Source organism: Lycium ferocissimum, chromosome 9 (assembly GCF_029784015.1).
Source record: "Lycium ferocissimum isolate CSIRO_LF1 chromosome 9, AGI_CSIRO_Lferr_CH_V1, whole genome shotgun sequence".
NCBI classification, from domain to species: domain Eukaryota; kingdom Viridiplantae; phylum Streptophyta; class Magnoliopsida; order Solanales; family Solanaceae; genus Lycium; species Lycium ferocissimum.
This window is the reverse complement of record NC_081350.1, coordinates 32606961-32629923: the sequence shown is the minus strand read 5'-3', so window position 1 is coordinate 32629923 and position 22963 is coordinate 32606961. Positions and strand designations below refer to the sequence as shown.

General features: G+C 37.6%; 1 pseudogene; it reads left to right on the top strand.

Moving 5' to 3' along the window:
* The first annotated feature begins 4991 nt into the window (after window positions 1-4991).
* On the top strand, window positions 4992-22283 carry LOC132031815 (uncharacterized; annotated as a pseudogene).
* Window positions 22284-22963: the final 680 nt, after the last annotated feature.

Below are 22963 nucleotides of genomic sequence, written 5' to 3'. Positions count from 1 at the left end.
TCGAGAAAGGCTAAGGGTAAAAAAGAAAAATTCACAAAAGGGTTCATGGTAATATTGTGGAAGGCTAAGGGCAAAATGGAAATTTCACAAAAAGATTCAAGAGTGTTCTTGAAGGACCTTGGCCGTGTGGTGTAAGTATATGTGGGCCCCACTCATGGCCATGTGTCCATATTTTTATTTGAGGGACCTAAGTATAAATATATAGAAGTGGTGGCAAATAACACATATCTATCTTCTTCTAATTCAAGAAATTTGAAGAAGCTTCATGAGAAACAAATATAGTAGTATTCGGCCATGGCAAGAAATTTGGTGCCATGGAAATTCATCAAGAAAAATTATTTTATCCTAGTGTTCCAAGCAATTGGAAGGTCCTTATTAACATGAAGGAGTTGTTGCAGCAATTAAGTCATTCAATTGTGCAATATATGCCCCTAGCCGAGTGATGAGATAAGGGGAAAAAGGTATGTGTTCAACCTTCTCTTACATGTTTTATGGATGATTTGTGAGTATTGTAGAAGATAGAAATGGATGAAATTCATGAAACATGAATATGGTGGTTGTGGCCGAATATAGAGTAGTGTTGTGTAGATATGATGAATTAATTTTATTTAATAGTTTGACTGTTGTGTTGTGGATTTCATGATGTAAAATGAAGGTTTGGTGGTTTGAAATGAATTTGAAAGTGTTTGTGCATTATTGAAGAAGTTAGTGTGACATTAGTGTGGTTTCTTATAATTGTAAGAATAAATTTGTTAATGTATGGGTTGTTGACATAATTCATGAATTTGGAAGTGAGACATGTGTTGGAAGATTGTAAGTTGGATTGTGGTGGTTGAATTTGAAAGAAAGAAATAAGTTGTTATTGTTCTTGTTGAATTTGGAAGGCTTCGGGTGAAGTAGTATGTTGATTGGGTCGTTTTGAATGCTATGTGAATTGAATTGAATATAAATGAAATGTCGTTGAATTTTATGACAAAGGTTGTTAATGTTAGAATGCGTCTTGAATTGATTGTTGATGTTGTTGGCATGATTGTTGGTATTGTTGTTGATAGTTTGGCCGAGTTAAATTCTCGGATTTGTTGATTGATGATTTGGGCCGAGTTAGATTCTCGGGGATGGTGTATTTACAGAGGAGATGCTGCCGAAATTTCGGGGCCATAAGTGAATTTATTTGAAAGACTAAGACAAGTGTGTGTGACGATGAATCTAATGATTATGTAAATCTTCTTGAATGTAGACTAGCGGTAACGAGCTTGGACAATTGAGTGTAGCTAATAGGACGTGGAGCAGGTATGTTAAGGCTCGTTCCTTTCTTTCAAAGGCATAATTCGTCCGTTACGAATTTATAAATGCTTCCATATCTTCCTTTTCTTCAAAAGTTAGAAGTCTATGGTCCCAAGGCATGAGTACTTTTCCGGTAACCCGTCAATGTTTTCCAAAATGTCCGTATTTTTCCAAAACAGAAGTTTATGATTTTGTAAGCTCTTATGACAGCAAGGATGGACATGTTTTTATCATGATTCTTAAAAGTTTCCTACGATACTAAAGATGAGATGTTTTCCATAATGTTTTTATCCTCAAAAGTTAAAGTTTCATGATTCTAAGATTTTTTTATGACGTTGAAGATGAGTATGCTTTATAGGAATAAAGAAGATGAGATGTTTTCTATGATGCGCATGATGACGATGATTTTGATTCGAAAAGTTCCAAAGCTTATGATTTTAATGCTATTATGAGATTATCGAGGTTATTTCATGATTTCCTTGAGTTGCTCATTGTTGTTGGCCTCACCTCATGAATTGTTCCTTCGAGGTGAGATATATCGATGATGATTATTCCATAATATAAATCGGAGGTTACCGACCTTACGTCACTCCGAGAGAGTTGTACCTTTTACTTGGGCTCTCATGCATGCTTTATAATTATGTATGTATTTTAATAACACCGTGCCTACATGGCCGGGCAGTATAACACCGCGCCGTCCAATAGGCGGTGCAGGGTATACACCACCGCAAGGGCGGGCTTATGATTACCCCGGACGTGGGAGGCCTGGACGTGGGCTAATGATGATCACACCGTGCCTAAATGGCCGGGCAGCATTACGCCGTACCTATATGGTCGGGCAATTTACTTGTAAATATTTATATGTTGTTTCAAAAGGTAAAGTTAGCATGTATGATATCCGCCTTAAGAGACAAGCAGAGGTGCAGGTTATTTCCCTACTCTATGTTGTGCTTTACGTCTTTTACTATGATCTTATGTTATTGCTCATGCCTTACATACTCAGTACATTGCTCGTACTGACCCCCTTTCTTCGGGGGCTGCGTTTCATGCCATGCAGGTACACCCAGATGAGTAGAAGATGTTCCAGCGGAGTTGGCAAGCTCCATTTGTCCTGGAGTGTTGCCGGATCAGAACGCTATGCTATGATGTCTTGTTCAAAGTTAGAGACTTTGCAGACAGAGTCGTGGGTGTAGTATGTTAGTCTTGAGAGCGGCTCCACCAGCCAATGTGTTCTTATATTTTAGGTTACAGATCCCACATGACCACAGATTTTGTTTGACTTGAGAACAACGAAAGAAAGATTCTAGAGGCTCAACTATGTTTTTCATTTCTTATTGATGAAGAATCTAAAGAGTTTATGTATGTAATAAGAGTCGGCGGGTTCGCTCGGCTCCGAATATGGGGTCGGGTGCCCATCACACCCTAGTAAGGTTAGGGTGTGACAGAGGCACTACTCTTAGCATGTGTGTACAAGAGTGGAGTGAGAGAGGTGACTGTTGCATTGCATTGCATTCATTCACTCATATATTTGACTGATCATCTGGTGAACTATATCTGTCTTGGTTGATTTCATGATTCCGTTACACTTTACTTATTTATGATACGTGACCATACCGGTTTGCTCTATGTGGTACTTGTTAGTTTCCACTTCTTCATGCGTTAGCTAATCATTGTCGGCCTATGATGCTTATCGGTACTAGTGTTTTACTAATACTACTCTTAATGCACTTTTTGTTGAGTGCAGAGTACGATCAGGTTCCGCTTCTACACCTCGTGGCCGATACGCGAGGGTGACATCTTTCGCTTATTCGGGGTGTTCGCTTGTCATCCGTGGTCCCTGAAGGACCTCATCTATTTATTTTTATTTTTGTATTCGACGGGAAATACGTAGCCTTCGGATATTTTCAGACTTATATTTCGTAATATGTTAGCGCTCTTGTACCCCTTGACCAGATTTTGGGGTTGTCATAACATTTTCAGTTATGATAAGTATTTAAGACTTGATGACTTATTCTTATTTAATTTTCCGCTTATTTAACTGGGTATTAATAATGTGGTTCACCTACTCGGAGGGATAGTGTAGGTGCCACCACGACTTGCGAATTGGGTCGTGACAAGTTGGTATCAGAGCTTCTAGGTTAATTGGTCTCATGAATACAAGAGCAATGTCTAGTAGAGTCTTGCGGATTGGTACGTAGACGTCCGTACCCATCCTCAAGAGGCTATAGGACATTTAGGAAACACTCCACTTCTTTTTCTCTTTTCGTGCTAGTTCAATCCGATTGGTATCTGGTTCATTCTTTTCGTGCGAGATTGTTCAGATTGGTATCTTAACCTTATTTCTATGTTCTCTCACAGACGGTGAGGAAGTGATCGACCACTACTGGAGGCGAGGAGCTTGCACCTGCACCAGCACTTACCTGTGAGGACGCGATCGACCGCTACTGGAGGCCAGGAGCCTGCACCTGCACTTGCACCAGCATCCGCATCCATACCCGTTGCCCGAGCAGCTGTCCGTGGGCAAGGCAGGGGACGTGGCAGAGGACGTGGCAGGGGAAGAGGCTGTGCAGCTAATACAGATAGGAACCAAGCACCAATACCTGCTCAGGACCCTAACAGAGAGTTGACTCCGGAGCTTGATGACATTCCGGAGGAGGAGATTAGGGCTACTGAGGCACAGCCTGGGGTCGCTGCTATTCCTGATTTTCATAAGGTTGTGTTTCGAGTGTTGGGGTACTTTGGCCGCTTGGCTCGGCGGCATGATTTCGGTGCTTCGGGATGGCTCGCGTACTCAGAGTGGGAGGTCATACTCCCGATGCTACGGTTGTTCAAGGATTTCAGACATCGAGGGTATTGCCGGCAGCAGTAGTGGCTCCCCGTACTGATGCTGCTCGAGCGCCTAATTTTGCTCGAAGGCCTATGGATGGGCCAGTGTTGACCAGTGAGGAGCGAAAATTGTTCGATTAATTTACCAAAATGTCTCCTCTTTGGTTCTATGGTACTCCCGGTGAGGATGCGTATGAGTTTATTGTCAGCTGCCATGGGATGCTTCATAAGTTGGGTGTAGTGGAGTCTTACAGGGTTAATTATGTTTCTTTCCAGTTAGTTGGGGATGCCAAGCAGTGGTGGAGATCGTACATGGAGTGTCGACCAGTTGGGTCGCCACCTTGGACCCGGGACCCGCCCTACGTGTTCCGGGAGAATATGTCCCTCGTACTCTGAGAGACAACAGAAAGGATGAGTTTTCGACATTAGAGCAGCGGGGTAGGTCGGTTGCAGAGTATGACACCAGATTTCTCGCTTTGTCCCGTTATGCAACGGCATTACTTCCCACAGAGGCTGAGAAAGTGAGGAGATTTGTGAAGGGTTTGGACTTTCCGCTTCGGTTGGCGACCTTACAGTTGGAGGCTTCTGGGGCCTCATTTCAGTCAGTAGTAGAGCATGCTAGGAGGGTCGAGTCAGAGATGGGTCGGGCACATAGTAGGGGTGGCGACAAGAAAGCTCGTAGATTTGACAGTTTCAGAGGTCCTATTAGAGGTAGGGGACACCATGACAGGGTTCATCATCATCCCCTGCGGCCGCCCTATCCGGTCATCGCTCTGAGAATTTAGCGGTGGTTCTTCGAGCTATAGCGGGCACGATTCGAGCGTACTTCCCGAGGTTCTTACTCTCGACCTTCGGACCGCGAAAGGTATTCTGGTTCTTCTATGACAGTTCAGCAACCTATGGCCAGAGGAGCATGTTTTGAGTGTGGCGAGACAGGGCATTACATGAGAGAGTGTCCTAGATCCAGGCAGAGTTCCAGAGTTCAAACATCTAGGCCTCCAGCATTGCCAGCTAAAGGAGGAGGACATTTTAGTAGAGGGGGTTTGCAGTCAGGCAGGGGTGGCCATCAGCCTAGTAGAGGTGGTCATCAGTCTCGTAGGGGCAGCGCTCAGTCAGTGAGAGGAGGATCTCAGGCAGGCCGTGGTGGTCGTAGAGGCACACAGTCCGAGGGCAGACGTGCCTCTGATGCGGTTATCACAGGTATTATTTCGGTTTGTCACCGATCAGCGTCTGTCTTATTTGATCCGAGTTCTACTTTCTCTTATGTGTCCACTTATTTCTCTACGGTTCTGGATATGCTTTGTGATATACTTGATGTACCCATTCGTGTCTCTACTCCTGTCAAAGATTCTGTGATAGTAGATCGGGTCTATTGGTCTTATGTGGTCACGTGTATGGGGTATGATACTTGGGTAGATTTGGTTATTTTGAATATGGTCGACTTTGATATTATTTTGGGCATGGACTGGTTATCTCCCTATCATGCTATTTTAGACTGTCATGCCAAGACAGTCACGTTGGCCATGCCAGGTATTCTGCGGTTAGAGTGGAAGGGTACTCCTAGTCCAACACCTAAGAAGATCATATCATTTCTTCGGGCAAAGAAGTTAGTGGATAAGGGATGTTTAGCATATTTGCCTCATATTAGGGATACTAGTGTGGATACTCCTTCCCTAGAGTCAGTGCCAGTTGTTTGTGAGTTCTCAGAGGTTTTCCCTACAGATTTTCCTGGTATGCCGCCTGATCAAGATATTGATTTTTGCGTTGACTTGTAGCCAGGCACCCGACCTATTTCTATTCTACCCTATCGGATGGCTACGGCAGAGTTGAGAGAGTTGAAGGAGCAGTTGCAAGACTTGTTGAGCAAAGGATTTATTAGACCTACTATTTCTCATTGGGGTGCTCCTGTTCTGTTCGTAAAGAAGAAAGATGGTACCATGCGTATGTGTATCGATTATCGGCAATTAAACAAGGTTACAATCAGAAATAAGTATCCAATACCCCGCATCGATAACTTATTTGACCAGCTTCAGGGTGCGTCGATATTTTCTAAGATTGATTTAAGGTTAGGCTATCATCAATTAAAGATTCTAGCGGAGGATGTTCTGAAAACTGTTTTCAGGACCCGTTATGGTCATTATGAGTTCTTGGTGATGTCTTTCAGGCTTACTAATGCCCCTGCAGCCTTCATGGATTTGATGAATGGGATCTTCAAGCCTTACTGGATTCATTTGTGATCGTGTTTATTGATGACATTGTGGTGTACTATCGGAGTAAGAAAGATCATGAGAAGTATCTGAGGATCGTGCTTGGCCTGTTGAAGGAGAACAAATTGTATGCCAAGTTTTTCAAGTGTGAGTTCTGGCTCAGTTCCGTAGTATTTTTGGTACATGTTGTGTCCAAGGATGGGATTATGGTTGATCCCGATAAGATTGAGGCGGTTAGAGATTGGGCCGTGCCTACTTCGGGATCGAGATTCGGAGCTTCGTAGGCCTTGCAAGTTATTATCGCCGATTTGTAAACAGATTTTCATCTATTGCTTCCCATTTGACCAGGTTGACTCAGAATAATATGCCTTTCTAATAGTCCGATGAATGTGAGAAGAGCTTTCAAAAGCTTAAGGCTTTATTGACTTCAGCCCTAATTTTAGCTTTACCAGTGGAGGGAAAGCACTTTACTGTTTATTGTGATGCTTCACGCATTGGCTTGGGATGTGTGTTGATGCAAGAGGGGTAAGGTGATCGTGTATGCTTCGAGACAGTTGAAGGTTCACGAGAAGAACTACCCCACTCATGACTTGGAGTTAGCTGCAGTGGTCTTCGCTTTGAAGATTTTGAGGCATTACTTGTATGGAGTTCATTGTGTGGTCTTCACAGATCATCGTAGCCTTTAGCATGTGTTTATTCAGAGAGATCTGAACTCGAGGCAGCATATATGGATGGAGTTACTTAAGGATTATGACATTACTATCCTTTATCATCCGGGAAAAGCTAATGTGATAGCTGATGCGTTGAGCTGAAAGGCAGTGAGTATGGGCAGCTTGGCGCGTTTGATTGTGGAAGAGCGTCCTTTAACTATGGAGGTTCAGTGTTTGGCTAATAGTATGGTGAGGCTCGATATTTCAGAACCTGATAAGGTTCTAGCTTGTGTGGAGGTGAGGTCGTCTCTTTTAGAGCAGATTAGGGCCCAGCAGTTTGAGGATGTGAAATTATGCAAGATTTGGGATAAAGTGCTAAGTGGAGAAGCCAAAGAAGCTATTTTTCATGATGAGGGTGTTTTGAGGATTATGGGGCGCATTTGCGTTCCTAGAGTTGGTGATTTGATTCCGTTGATCTTGAAAGAGGCTCATAGTTCCAGATACTCCATTCATCCAGGAGCAACAATGATGTATCGTGACTTGAGGCAACACTATTGGTGGGGTATAATGAAGAGAGAAATTATGGAGTTTGTTGCTCAGTGTTCGAATTGCTAACAGGTTAAGTACGAGCATCAGAGACCCGGTAGTGTGCTTCACAGGATACCCATTCCCGAGTGGAAATGGGAAAGGATCACTATGGATTTTGTGATTGGTATTCCGAAGACTCTGGGCAAGTTTGATTCGATTTGGGTTATCGTGGATAGGTTGACTAAGTCCGCACACTTCGTTCCGGTTCAGACTACTTATAACGCGCTGAAGTTTGCCAGGATCTACATCCGACAGATAGTGCGATTGCACGGGGTTCCTATTTTCATTTTTTCCGACAGAGGCACTCAGTTTACTTTCCATTTCTGGAGGACTTTGCAGAAGGAATTAGGAACTCAATTAGATCTTAGCACCGCGTTCCACCCGCAGACAGATGGTCAGTCCGAGAGGACTATTCAGGTGCTTGAGGATATGTTGAGGGCTTGTGTTATTGATTTTGGTGGTCATTGGGACAAATTCTTACCCTTAGCAGAGTTCGCGTACAATAATAGCCACTATTCCAAAGATTGATATGGCGCCATTCGAGGCTTTATATGGTAGGAGGTGTCGTTCTCCTATTGGGTGATTTGATGCTTTTGAGGTTCCACCTTGGGGTACAGATTTGCTGAGGGAGTCTTTTGACAAGGTGAAGCTTATTCAGGAAAAGCTTCTGGCAGCTCAAAGTACGCAGAAGAAGTATGCTGATCGAAAGGTTCGTGATATGGAGTTCATGGTTGGTGAGCAGGTCCTATTGAAGGTTTCACCCATGAAGGGTGTGATGCCATTTGGAAAGAAGGGCAAGTTGAGCCCGAGGTTAATTGGCCCTTTTGAGATTCTTCGTCGTGTTGGCGAGGTGGCTTATGAGTTGGCTTTGCCACCAGGTTTGGCAGGTGTTCATCCGGTATTCCATGTTTCCATGCTGAAGAAGTACCATTCAGATGGATCTTATATCATTCAGTGCGATTCGGTACTATTAGATCAGAGTCTATCCTTCGAGGAAGAGCCGGTAGCAATCCTAGATAGGCAAGTGAGAAAGTTAAGGTCCAAGGATATTGCTTTAGTCAAGGTGCAGTGGAAGCACCGTCCGATTGAGGAGGCCACTTGGGAGACCGAGGCGGAAATGCGGAGTAGATATCCTCAGTTGTTTGACAGTTCAGGTACCCTTCTCTCCACCTTTCCCTTGTCGTTCGAGGACGAGCGATTGTTTGATTGGTATCTGATGTAACGACCCGTTTAGTCGTTTAGCACTTTTGGATTCTTTTTCGCTAAAATACCACTTTCGTACTTTTAAAAGGTATTCTTGACTTGCGGGAATTAGTGGCACGGTGATTTAATTAGCGGTACTGTTTGAAATATATTTATTTAATATATGTGAATAATTTATTTATAGGAATATAAGTTTTGCTCATATAAGATACAAGTTGGTAAATAAAGTATTTGACCGAATGACTTTATTTTGTATAAATGGTTAAGTGAATAATTAAATTGTAAAAACTATTAGAATAAGTTATTGGGCTTAGACCACTTCTTATTACCCATATAGCATAGTGGCATAGGGTATCAACTACAAAAAATGTACAGTTAACTTTTAGCAAGAAAAAGAAAAGAAAGGAAGGGGAACACTTTGACACAACACGGAGGCAAACAACTGAGGAAATTTCTTCTCTTGAAAGTAAATTTTAGGGACATCAGGTATGGAGTTGTATTTCTTTGACTAAAATTATATTTATTGACCGCACAAGAATGGTTATCAATTATTACTCATCCGGTTATTATCACATGTGAAAGTACAAAAGGACTTTTAATAGTTTTGTATATTATTACAAGAAAGTGACGATTTAGTCAACAAAATAAATGGGAACGAATAAGTTAAAGGCAGAGACAATTGGGGCCAATTTTGTGAGTTTTCAAATTGAGTAACATATTGATTATGAGCTAATCATTGAGAAATAGTATAGCATGGATGAATAGGGCATACATTAATGTTCTGCATATTTTAATTCGGGGTTGAATTTATTGGTTTGGTAACTTAGTTTCAGTTTTACATTTTTTTTATATAGTGGGTGTAGTAATTGAATATTAGGGTAAATTAAAGGTTTTGAGTCCTAGTCCTAAGAAAGGAGAGTTAATGATTTGAGAGTCCATTTATGGATGAAATTGACCAATTTTAAAAATATATGATCCTTAGATAATGGGTGAAATTATTTTTCAATAAAAATTCCAATCTTGCCCTTGTGGGCCCAAGGCCACTTTTTGGGGTGCGTTTTTGGGTTTCGAATATAAATATAGAAATATGGGTGTCCTTAGATTCGTATTCTAACGTAGATCGCATATTTTATATATTTTTATCATTCAGAGGCTCTACGCAAAGGGAAGACATTAGTTTGATTGTTCGTGGCACCCGCTCGGCATTAAGGTAGGCTACGGTCTACTTTAGTTAGACTCTGATTAGAAAATCGTATGTAGTTGTAGAAAGTGATAGGGATAGCATATAGGCCTTCGGGCATGAAGTGGAGATGGATTCCAATTAGGTTGGTTCTGTCAGCTGTTATGTGGGCTTGTCGCCATATGTGTTATTTTCTGTGATTATCACCTCTTTGTATATCTGTCATATACTAGCTCCCTCATCATATGAAAAGGAATGATAACATTAATATGACTTGTATTTGTTGATTGTATATTGGTGATATTGTTGAGACTGATATCATACATGACATGCCTTCCATATTATTCTTGTGATGATGGTGATCTAAGTGATTGAGAGACTCTGAGGTTTTTGCCGGAGATTGAGAGTGACAGAGAGACTCCGAGGTCCTTGCTGGAAATTGAGAGTGATTGAAAGCCTCTGAGGTTTCTGCCGGAGAGCACGAGTGGTACATGGACTTCGCGGGTACCCCATGGGTCATGGCTTCGAGGCACTGCCCTTAGCATGTGTGTACGAGAGTGGAGTGAGAGAGGTGACTGTTGCATTGCATTGCATTCATTCACTCATATATTTGACTGATCATCTGGTGAACTATATCTGTCTTGGTTGATTTCATGATTCCTTTACACTTTACTTATATATGATACGTGACCATACCTGTTTGCTCTATGTGCTACTTGTTAGTTTCCACTTCTTCATGGGTGTAGTATGTCAGTCTTGAGAGCGGCTCCACCAGCCAATGTGTTCTTATATTTTAGGTTACAGATCCACATGACCACAGATTTTGTTTGACTTGAGAACAACGAAAGAAAGATTCTAGAGGCTCAACTATGTTTTTCATTTCTTATTGATGAAGAATCTAAAGAGTTTATGTATGTAATAAGAGTCAGCGGGTTCGCTCGGCTCCGAATATGGGGTCGGGTGCCCATCACACCCTAGTAAGGTTAGGGTGTGACAGAGGCACTACTCTTAGCATGTGTGTACAAGAGTGGAGTGAGAGAGGTGACTGTTGCATTGCATTGCATTCATTCTGTAACGACCCATTTGGTCGTTTAGCACTTTTAGGCCTAATATTCCTAAAACACCCTTTTGGTGGTCTAATCTTGCTGTCTATAGTCTGTGATAACGGGTGATTCGGTTATTTAATTGACAAGTAATGTTAGACCCCGTATTTTTATACGTCGAGTTATTCGCGAAAGAATCAACGTGAGATAGAAACCTCGGATTTTTAATTTCTAAACTAGAACTAATCGGTTATAAATTTTACTTAGTATAAAAATGTTATTGGAGATCAGGAATTACTTAAGTGTGGTGTTAAGTAAAAATTGGTGACAATAATAAGCCAACAAGAGCATCAACATCCAAGGTAAAAAAAAAAAAGGATGACTCAAAGTCATCTAAAATAAGGCAAATGGAAGACATACAAGTGTGAAATTAAATGTTGATTCATCCACTACATTTTCAACATATTGTGGGCAATTAAATTTGGAGGAAACATACATGTTACATTTGGCCATAGGGCTGAAAATTTTGAGGAGAAAAAGTTGAAGCATACAATTGAATATTTGAGCATCCACTACTTTATGAAAGTATACATTGTTTTAGGAGGACATAACATGGTGGAGGAATCATTTCACATTAAATATTGCTCATCCATCTTGGCATGATTACAATAGACAAGGGGTGGTGCATGAATCATTCAACACACATAAGATTGTCTTGTAAACAATTGAAAAGAAAGAAGAAAGGAGAGACAAGGGGGTCGGCCAAGGAGGCATATGGCCGAAAGTTGTGAGGAAAAATATTGAAATTTTGTGTAAAGTTAATTGAGTGCTCAATGTCATGAGTGGAGCATGTGTTGTGTCCAACTTGTAGGCATCATAATTTAACCAAATAATGACTAAGGAATCAGCCATTACATCCATTTTCAACTTCACAACAAAGAAAGAAAACCTAGAGGGAGAGAGGAGAGAGCTCACGGCCAAAGGGCTGATTTTGGAGCTCCTTGTGTGTTGATCAAAAAAAATTATTTTCCAAGGTGTTCAATCCTTTAGAAGGTCCCTAAAACGTGAAGATAGTCTTTGGAGCAACAAGAACCATTTTCATCTCAAGTCACCAACTCTAGCCAAGTAGAGAAGTCAAGTAGTCAAGGTAAGATCTAACTTTCTTTTCATGTATTAAGGGTGATGTGGATGTGTGGATATAAGTTGTATGCATGAAATAAGGTGTGTTGATGTTGGAACATGATAATAGTTATGGAGTTATATGTGTTGATGTTGAAGTATGGTTGTAACTTGACGAACATGAATCGCATGCATAAAATCATGAAAGTTGGTGTTGGAATGTTAGTGGGCCGTAGGGACTGTTTTGGTGAAATTAATGGACTGATTTTCTTTAATAAATATGGTTGTTACTATCATAGATCTCATGGTAAAAAGAATGAAAAGAATTGGAAGGTTAAAGGTGAAGTTATGTTAGTATGAAAATGGTTGAATCTATGATTTTATGTGAGTGATGTTGAAGCATGGTGTGTAGCCGTGTGTGGACTCGTTTTGTGAAGAAGTTAGTGAACTGTTTTTACTTGATATTTTAGTGTTATTATCATGAATTTTATGATGGAAATGAAGGTGTTTAATGGTTGGAGTTGAAACTAAAGTCATTTGTGAGTTGTTATAAGGATTATAAAAATGACGATATAGCGTAGTTGCGTATGAATTGATGTTGTACTTATCGTGTGGATAGCTGGTCGTAACTTACTGAAATTATATGAAAAGAAGACATGAAATGATGTATAAAAATCGCATGTAGTTGGCTTAGTATGTTCGTAAACGTTTGCAAGAATTCCGAACATCGTTATGTTGTCGGTTAGGGACTGTTTTGGACATGTTGTGGTAGTGGACTGTTTTGGACTTATGTTTTCATTAAGTTGGAAAGAATAATTATAAGTTAAGAGTATACACCATATTGTATGTTGGATGGAATGTTATAAGTTGTCACATACAAACGTTAAGGCTACAAACTATTAGAAATAACTTGAGAATGTCGTAGCCGGATGTGAATCATTATTGCATGTTATGAATGTGGGCTGTTTAGAATATTGTGTGGGCTGTCCGGATTGGTATTGAACACATAATTATTGATGTTGTATTGGTAGTATGTGGTTGGTTTAGATACAAGAGAAAACATCGCCTAAACATCTAGAAAGGAGTTACTAACGTTAGAATACGTTTGAATCTCCCGTAGCTTAACCATAGTTGTTGGCGTCTTAATATAGGTTGAAGTATTATTGGGTAGCGTACACATATTGTGTGACGAATAAGCACTAAAGACGGTCCGATCGGAAGCACTTCAGAAGGAAAAAGCTTTGGCGTGAAAGTTCGTGACACCTGTTCGGCATTGAGGTAGGTTACGGTTTACTTTATGTCTAGACTCCGGTTAGCAAAACGTATGTAAATAGTAGTGATTGATGGGGAAAGCATGATAGGTTTTCATGCATGGTGTGGAGGTAAATTCCATCTAGATTGATATTATCACCGTTACGTTGGCTTGTTGCTATTATTGTGATACTGTTATAAGGGTTCGTCGCCATTATTGCGATATTGTTATGTGAGCTGTCACTGTATCGTGATGTCATTCACTTGATATAATTTCCTCTCTCTTTTTTTTTATCTCATTGGTCCTATGGAAGAGGAAGGTTATTACTGAGAAATAGACTATTGAATTACAATTCCTAGTATGAATCTATGGAACCTATGATTGCGGTGATTATTGAGGTTGATTCCATGCGAGGCATGCATCCCATATTCTATGTGCTATGTGATGTAATTATCACCTAGTTGTATCTTTATCACATACTAGCTCCCTCACCTTATGAAAGGAAGGGTAATATTGATGATTGAGCCGTGGGCAATAATATGACTTGTACTTGTTTATTGCATATTGGTGATATAGTTGAGACCGATATCATGCATGACATGCTTTCATATTACTCTTATGTTGTTATAATGGTGAGGAGAGTGATTGAGAGACTCGAGGTTTTTGCCGGAGATTGAGAGGACAGAGAGACTCCGAGGTTTTACTGCCGGAGATTGAGAGTGACAGAGAGACCGAGGTTTTACCACGGGAGATTGAGAGTGACAGAGAGACTCGAGGTTTCGCCGGGAGATTGAGAGTGATTGATAGCCTCCGAGGTTTTCGCCGGAGAGCACGAGTGGTACATGGACTTCGCGGGTCCCCCATGGGTCATGACTATGAGGCATTGCCATAGCATGTGTGTACGGGAGTGGAGTGTGAGAGGGTGACTCATCGCATTGCATAACATTTACATAGCACGACATTGCATTGCATAGCACTCCATTTGAATGGTCATTCATGTCATTGCATGGCACATTCTCTGATTGATTCTTGATTTGTGAATTACGGAGTTGTTGTTTGTGAGTATTTATTTTAAAGGTCGAATGGAATCGAGGTTTATAGAATTCTCCCTAGGCTTATAATCCGAGATATTGAGATCCTCTTGTGACTATCGTTAATGCAAGACTTTCTCATGTGCTAGATGTGTGATTTGTGTTTGATTACTTATCTGCTTACTTGTTAGTTGCTTCTTGTTTATATGCGTGAACTAACCATTGTCGGCCTATGATACCTACGAGCCTTGTGTTGTGCTCATACTACTTTGCTACACTCCTTCTGGAGTGTAGAGTTATTTTCGTGTGATGTTCGGAGTCTCACGACCGTTTCGAGGCATTCGTCAAAGACGTTTGGGTGAGCTATTGCAACCCGCAGTCTCTCCTTAGATTTCGTTGTTCTCTATCCTTCAAAATCGTGTCGTATCCGATTGAGTCTGTTAACTATTCAAATTGTAAACTTCTTAGAAGCTCTTGTATGAGTCTAGACCCGATTTTGGGAATTTCTTATAATAAAGTATTTATTCCGCATGTTGTATCAAATTAAGGTAGTTATCTGAAGGGTTCGCCCACCAGGGAGGGTTAGTGTGGGTGCCCGCATGATCCATGATTTGGGTCGTGACACATTCACTCATATATTTGACTGATCATCTGGTGAACTATATCTGTCTTGGTTGATTTCATGATTCCGTTACACTTTACTTATATATGATACGTGACCATACTGGTTTGCTCTATGTGGTACTTGTTAGTTTCCACTTCTTCATGCGTTATCTAATCATTGTCGGCCTATGATGCTTACCGGTACTAGTGTTTTACTAATACTACTCTTGCTGCACTTTTTGTTGAGTGCGTACGATCCGGTTCCGCCTCTACACCTCGTGGTCGATACGCGAGGGTGACATCTTTCAGTCATTCAGGGTGAGCTACTTGGTCATCCGTGGCCCCTGAAGGACCTCATCTATTTATTTCTATTTTTGTATTCGACGGGCAATATGTAGCCTTCGGATATTTTCAGACTTATATATCGTAATATGTTAGCGCTCTTGTAACCCTTGACCAGATTTGGGGGTTGTCATGACATTTCTAGTTATGATAAGTATTTAAGACTTGATGACTTGTTGTTATTTAATTTTCCGCATATTTAACTTGGTATTAGTAATGTGGTTCGCCTACTCGGAGGGATAGTGTAGGTGCCATCACGACTCGCGAATTGGGTCGTGACAGCATGCCTACTAGTTTTGAGCATAAGTTTGCCTATATATTTAACTGTTGTCACTTGTTGTGCTATGTGTTTGTTAGAATGTTCATTAGTTGGTAGTTCTGTATACTCTGTTTAGTACGGTCTATATCACTTACATATTGGACAGGTTAGATATTAGTACAGTAGCATGCTTAAAAAATCGATTTGCTATGTGGTTCACTCTTGACTGATCATCCCTTAAGGATTCATGAGGGGTCTAGATCTAACAAAAGGCCGAAAAGGGTTCCAAATTATTTGTATGAAGTCTTTACACGTAAAGTGAACTCGAAGTAATATTTAAAGACTCTAATATGATTGTCCAAGCCTGTGTTCATTCAACTCGATATATAAATTGCCTTGAGTTGCTTTTACATTAAGATAATAAGCCTTAGTCCCTTAATGAAATATTCTTTATCTGTTCTCTTATGTTAATCTGAAGTTAAAGCATAAAAATGTCTCAAACGAAAATGATTAACCAATACCTATGCATTTATCTGATTCCTTTGTGGTTTGTGACACATCAATGATAGTCCAGGGTGTTGGTTTGTTCCCATGTATCGTCTGAACTACTTTATATCTGTTTGACTCTTCAGTGACTTATTTGAGAATAAAGCATGTCTAAAATAAGAATCTCACATGTCAATAAACTAGTCTGATTCACAATCTGTTATATCTGTTACTACCTATCTTTGCTCAATGTTATGGCATTTTGGGTTGTTGCACTTATTCTCAAACTATTTCATTTTGGGAAAATTGGTTGCTGCCTCATTCTTTTTTTTTTTTAAAGGAAAACTGATACTACACTCGTTCTGGAAAATTGATCTGAACTGAAATTCGTTTCATGCCATCACCATGCTATAGGAAAATTTCATGAATATGATGTCGATTCTGTACTTCTTTTATTTTTCTTATGTGGCTTTCCATTGCAAGTATACTGTGTGTCATGTACATATTGTATATGACCAGTATATCTTAGTTAATACGTTGATAGGGAAGTTAGTTGGGTCATTATGGATCAAGCTTGAACTCTCCCCGGTATTAGCCATGCCGGGGATTCATGAAATCCCTTGGAACTTGTGCAATATCGGGAAGACGGGGGCGAAAGCTTTCCAATATTAACCTTCTATACATCCTTATGAATGTGTATACATGAGGTATACTTAAGTATACACAGTATATACATAATCCACTGGTTTGCCTTGAATTTACATTTCATATATTTGACCTTATTCATTGATTATATACTAATCCTTTTCCTTTCATTTTATGCATGACCATCGCATACGAGTCCGTGGGACTCGTCTTCTTCCGCATTCGATGTTGGGCTAAAGCCCAACGAAGCATCTCTCTCGAGCCAGCCCCCCGTCAGATGTATAAAATGATTTTGGGCCGAGGCCAATAACAGCAACAACAGATTCACAACAGTCGGCATAAATAGGCTGACCCATTTAATTTTCGTCCGCTTTTTCTACCCTATTTTACTTTGTGCATTTGACTTGCATTGTATGACTAACACCTTGTCTTAATTTTGTTTTCTTAACTTAGATGAACCTTAGCGAAATTAGTGGGACTTAGTTTTAGTAAAGGGTAGTTAATCTAAAGGAAACTGGTAGTTAATTCCGTAGGCTTCATTTTTATTTACATTATCTATAATATTTATCCTAAAATTATTTACATTATCTATAATATTTATCTTAAAATTATTTACATCATTTATAATATTTACCTTTAATAAAATCATTGATTTTCAATAATGAGAACACGTACTTTGAATTAGAGAATTACTTTTTGTTTCTTTATCACCTTAGAGATCTGATGTACCGTGGATATGCAAAAAAATATATATATGAATTTAAGTATTGCAAGTTTGATTTAATTACGCATTGTTCTAATTAAGCATAGTTAATAAAAGATAATAAAAGGAATAAAGGAAACTCACATTAGCTGTTTTTGTATTTTGTTTATACTCCTAAACTGCAAAAATCAATTAATACCTCGTCATTTGAGTTGTTTCAAATATTTATTAAAACGCTGCACAAACCCGCATTTTCTTCTACTTATATGCAAATTATTATATTTTGCAAATCTTATTTTAAATAGCATTATTATTTAAAGCCTTAGCAATATCTATAAGTCCTATTTTATATAGCATTATTATTTAAAGCCTTAGCAATATTTATAAGTTTATTTTAAATAGCATTTGAAGTCTCCTTTTATGCAAATTATTCTACAACTCTTATTTTAAATAGCATTTTTATTTAAAGCCTTAGCAATTTATAAGTCTTATTTTAAATAGCATTATTATATTTTCCTTTAAAACCTTAGCAACATTTACAAGTCATTTTTCTTAAAATTTAAATGCTACATTTGCATCTTTAGCCTTAATTAATTAACATAAGTTTGACCGGATAGCCGTAGTTAACGGATTCTAAAAGGATGCCTAACCTCTTCCCTTTAGGATAATTTAGAACCCTTACCTAGAATCACGTTGATTAAGTAGACCATTAACAGAGGTCTACTTTGACCTTGCCTTAGTTAATATTTAGGTGTCCTAATTCACCAATAAATTAATTAGGTGGCGACTCCTTAAGTTCAATAATTCGGGAATCATTAATATGTTGTACTCCGATTTGACCCGTATAAATGGGGTATAACAGTGAGAAAAAATTACAACATATGCAAACCTTTGCTAATTACTATAAGAACTGATTGCACAAGCTTTTAAGTGTAGAGTTTTTGATAACCAACTGCAGTCTTGATCAGTTGAAAAATCCCTAAGTACTTAAAAGAAGAGATGGCACATTATAAATGAGAAAGCTGGTCGCCAATGAAGCTTAAAAGTACATGGAAAGCACAACCAAACGATTTGAGTGAAGCAACGAACAATTGCATGAAATAATGTTTATCAAGGAACACTTCTATAATAGTTTGAATTTCTAATCAGTTTTATTACTTATTTAGGGTTAAAAAATATTACCTTATTTTACTTTAGTGTATTTCCTTTGATTATTTTATTTTTCAACGATCAGATTAGCACTTGTTTTGTTAAAAAAATTAAGAATAATAAATTAGAGAAAACCTAATAAACTAAAGGAAATACTCCCCAGGAGACCCAAATTGATGACGGCCAACCTTTCAGCAAGAAGTCTATTTCCTCTGGAAGTAGTAAATTGTTAGAACTCTATTTTATATTCTTTTTACCATTATAACCTACAAACTTTTATCAAGACTAATGTAAAAAGGGCATAAAAGTCGTTCAATATTTAAAGGATGTTTTGGTCAACCAACATTTATATTCATGCTTTCAATATTTAAAGGATATTTTGGAGAATTTGAAGCAATGATTTTTTTTTTATAGAAGTATTTAGCTCCCATATCAAATTAAATTGGGAGTACAATTCAAATAGAAAAATGAAAGTAGATCAAATAGTTACGTTGTAGTAAGAGCCATTCTTTAAGGTAGTTTTCTTTTTTTTGGTTCATCTGTTAAGAATTACTAATTAATTTTCAACCAAAAAAGGGACTAGCAGGAATAGCTAGTGAAAATATAAAATAGTCGGCTGTTAGGTATTTCAATAGAAAAGATTAGTAATTAGTTATCAACAAAAAAAAAGGATTAATAATTAGTTGTAATAGTCTGTAAGAAGGATCAATATTAGCTAGTAACGGTACAAAATTCGGCTGTTAGGATGTTTAATAGGAATAGGATTAGTAATTAATAATGTTAGTAGTAATAGTAAGGGTAAAAAAGTCATTCAAAACATTTATATTCATGCTTTTATAATAATAATAATAATAATAATAATAATAATAATAATAATAATATAATTGTCTCCAACTAGGAAAGTGAACAGCCATATGTAGTTAACGTTAGTCAATATATGAACCTATATTTTTCTTTGATGTGCCCATAATTAACTAGAACTCATAAATTCTTTTTCTTGGTGGGAACAAACCAAACCTGATATTATTTTGATTTAAAAATCTGAAAACATGCCTATAACCGTCTTCTAACGTAAAAACACGTAAGATATTCACATAATACTTTCCCTTAAAAGAGTTTGGTTATTGGAATTCATTAATTATGTCTCAGATTTTTTCCTCATATATTTAGGAAATTCTTATTCCTACAGGTTTAGGAAACTCATTGTTCGAATAGATTTGGGAAACAAAAATATATTATCCTTCTAGGATTGGAAAACCTTTCTCATATATGATTGGGACTTCTTGAGATCTATATATAGGGGATGTAGTTAGAGATTCATTAATATTGTACACTTCTTCTCTTTCACTGTGGAAAATTCTTGTGTCATTTTTCTTCTCTATTTACTTTGTGGGTGATTGTCTGCTAGTTAACCCACGATCCTTAGACGACTAAATGGCTCATGTGATTTCCTCATCTCTTGTCATGATGTCAATAATCATGATATTAGTGCTAACTTCGCCTTTCATCACCGGCCTCTCGGCAGCCAGAAAACTACTGCTCGTATCACCTAATATTATTGCGCCTTCAACACCTTTAACTGAAGACCCGACAAAAGATGTGCTTAGAATGATGCTTTTTGAGAATAGTACTGCTCTTTCTAAGACAAGTGAAGATGGGTCTCCTTCAACTACTACTTCAGATTCCCATGAAGAGGGTGACCGATCAAGCAAATTCAATATACTGCTTCGGTGTCTTTATATTATTGGTATTGCAGCCTCGGTCTTGCTTCTGTTGCTCACTTGTTTGGATTGTATGACTAAAAATTGAAATCATGTCAGGTTACGAAATAGTATAGTAGTAGTTATATTTTTAAATTATGGTAAAAAAATTGTTTGATTATCCAATTAGTACTACTGTGTATGTATTAGTAGTATTGGTATTATTTTTTATACAAGATTCGTGTAAGGTAACAAGAGTTTATAGCTTTAATTGACTTTAGTTTGATTTTAAGTTGTTACAAATACAAATTGGCACAAGTGATGACGGCCAACCTTCCAATAAGAAGTCTATTTCCTCTGGAAGTAGTAATTTGTTAGAACTCTATTTTATATTCTTTTTACCATTATAACCTACAAACTTTTATCAAGACTAATGTAAAAAGGACATAGAAGTCGTTCAATATTTAAAGGATATTTTGGTCAACCAACATTTATATTCATGCTTTTAATATTTAAAGGATATTTTGGAGAATTTGAAGCAATGATTTTTTTTTATAGAACTATTTAGCTCCCATATCAAATTAAATTGGGAGTACAATTCAAATAGAAAAAGGAAAGGAGATCAAATAGTTACGTTGTAGTAATAGCCATTCTTTTAGGTAGTTTTTTTTTTTTTTTTTTTTTTTTTTTGGTTCATCTGTTAAGAATTACTAATTAATTTTCAACCAAAAAAAGGATTAGTAGGAATAGCTGGTGAAAATATAAAATAGTCGGCTGTTAAGTATTTCAATAGAAAAGATTAGAAATTAGTTTTCAACAAAAAAAAAAAAAAAGGGATTAATAATTAGTTGTAATAGTTAGTAAGAAGGATTAGTATTAGTTAGTAACGGTACAAAATTCGGCTGTTTGGAAGTTTAATAGGAATAGGATTAGTAATTAATAATGTTAATAGTAATAGTAAGGGTAAAAAGTCTTTCAATATTTCAAGGCTATTTTGGTTAACCAACATTTATATTCATGCTTTTATAATATATATATATATATATATATATATATATATTCAGATTTGTGCTAGCATCGAAATTGTCTCCAAGTAGGAAAGTGAACAGCCATATGTAGTTAACGTTAGCCAATATATGAACCTATATTTTTCTCCGATGTGCCTATAATTAACTAGAACTCATAAATTCTTTTTTTTTTTTTTTTGGTGGGAACAAACTAAACCTGATATTATTTTGATTTACAAATCTGAAAACATGGCTATAACCATATCCTAACGTAAAAACGCTTAAGATATTCACACAATACTTTCCCTTAAAAGAGTTTTATTGGAATCCGTTAATTATGTCTCAGATTTTTTCCTCATATATTCAGGAAATTCTTATTCCTATAGATTTAGGAAACTCATTGTTCTAATAGATTTGGGAAACAAGAATATATTATCCTTCTAGGATTGGAAAACCTTTCTCATATATGATTGGGACTACTTGAGATCTATATATAGGGGATGTAGTTAGAGATTCATTAATATTGTACACTTCTTCTCTTTCATTGTGAAAAACTCTTGTGTTATTTTTCTTCTGTATTTACTTTGTGGGTGATTGTCTGCTAGTTAACTCACGATCTTTAGACGGCTAAATGACTCATTTGATTTCCTCATCTATTGTCTTGATGTCAATAATCATGATACTAGTGCTAACTTCGCCTTTCATCACCGACCTCTCGGCCGCGAGAAAACTACTACTCGTATCACCTAATATTAGTGCTCCTTCAACACCTTTAACTGAAGACCCGACAAAAGAGGTGCTTACAATGATGCTTTTTGAGAATAGTACTGCTCTTTCTAAGACAGGTGAAGATGGATCTCCTTCAACTACTACTTCAGATTCCAATGAAGAGGGTGACCGATCAAGCAAATTCAGTATACCGCTTCTGTGTCTTTATACTATTGGTATTGCAGCCTCGGTCTTGCTTCTGTTGCTCACTTGGTTGGATTGTATGACTAAAAATTGAAATCATGTCAGATTACGAAATAGTATAGTAGTAGTCATATTTTTAAATTATGGTAAAAGAATTGTTTGATTATCCAATTAGTACTACTGTGTATGTATTAGTAGTATTGGTATTATTTTTATACAAGATTCATGTAAGGTAACAAGAGTTTATAGCTTTAATTGACTTTAGTTTGATTTTAAGTTGTTACTAATACAAATTGGCACATATGGGAACCAACATCTGCTGGAAATTTTACTTATACAAAAGCGCGAGAATCATATCCTTGAAAGAAAGTTGCAATTGGATTTTTTCCCCTTTTCACATATGTGAGGTTGGATGTTAGGTGATTGTTTCCTGAACAACCCAAATCACAAAGTGGGAAAGAATTTAAATTAATGAGTCGTAATTGAAATTGAAGAAAAAGGGAAGATCATAAATCACAATATATCTGGGATTAATTTTTCGTATAGTCACTCAACTAATAGTTATTATCTCATAAAGTCATCTTTCTTCTCGATTTCAGTTTCTTCAACATAAAAATTTACTTTATGAGATTAGATTTAAAAAAATCAACATAATAACTATCTGAATTCTAAAGTTACCAGTTTCAAAAAACTATCTGAATTCTTTATCTTTTGTCATTAGATATTGATTTATGAATGTAAAACTATTTGAAGGAGAATTTTGAGTTTGATTAT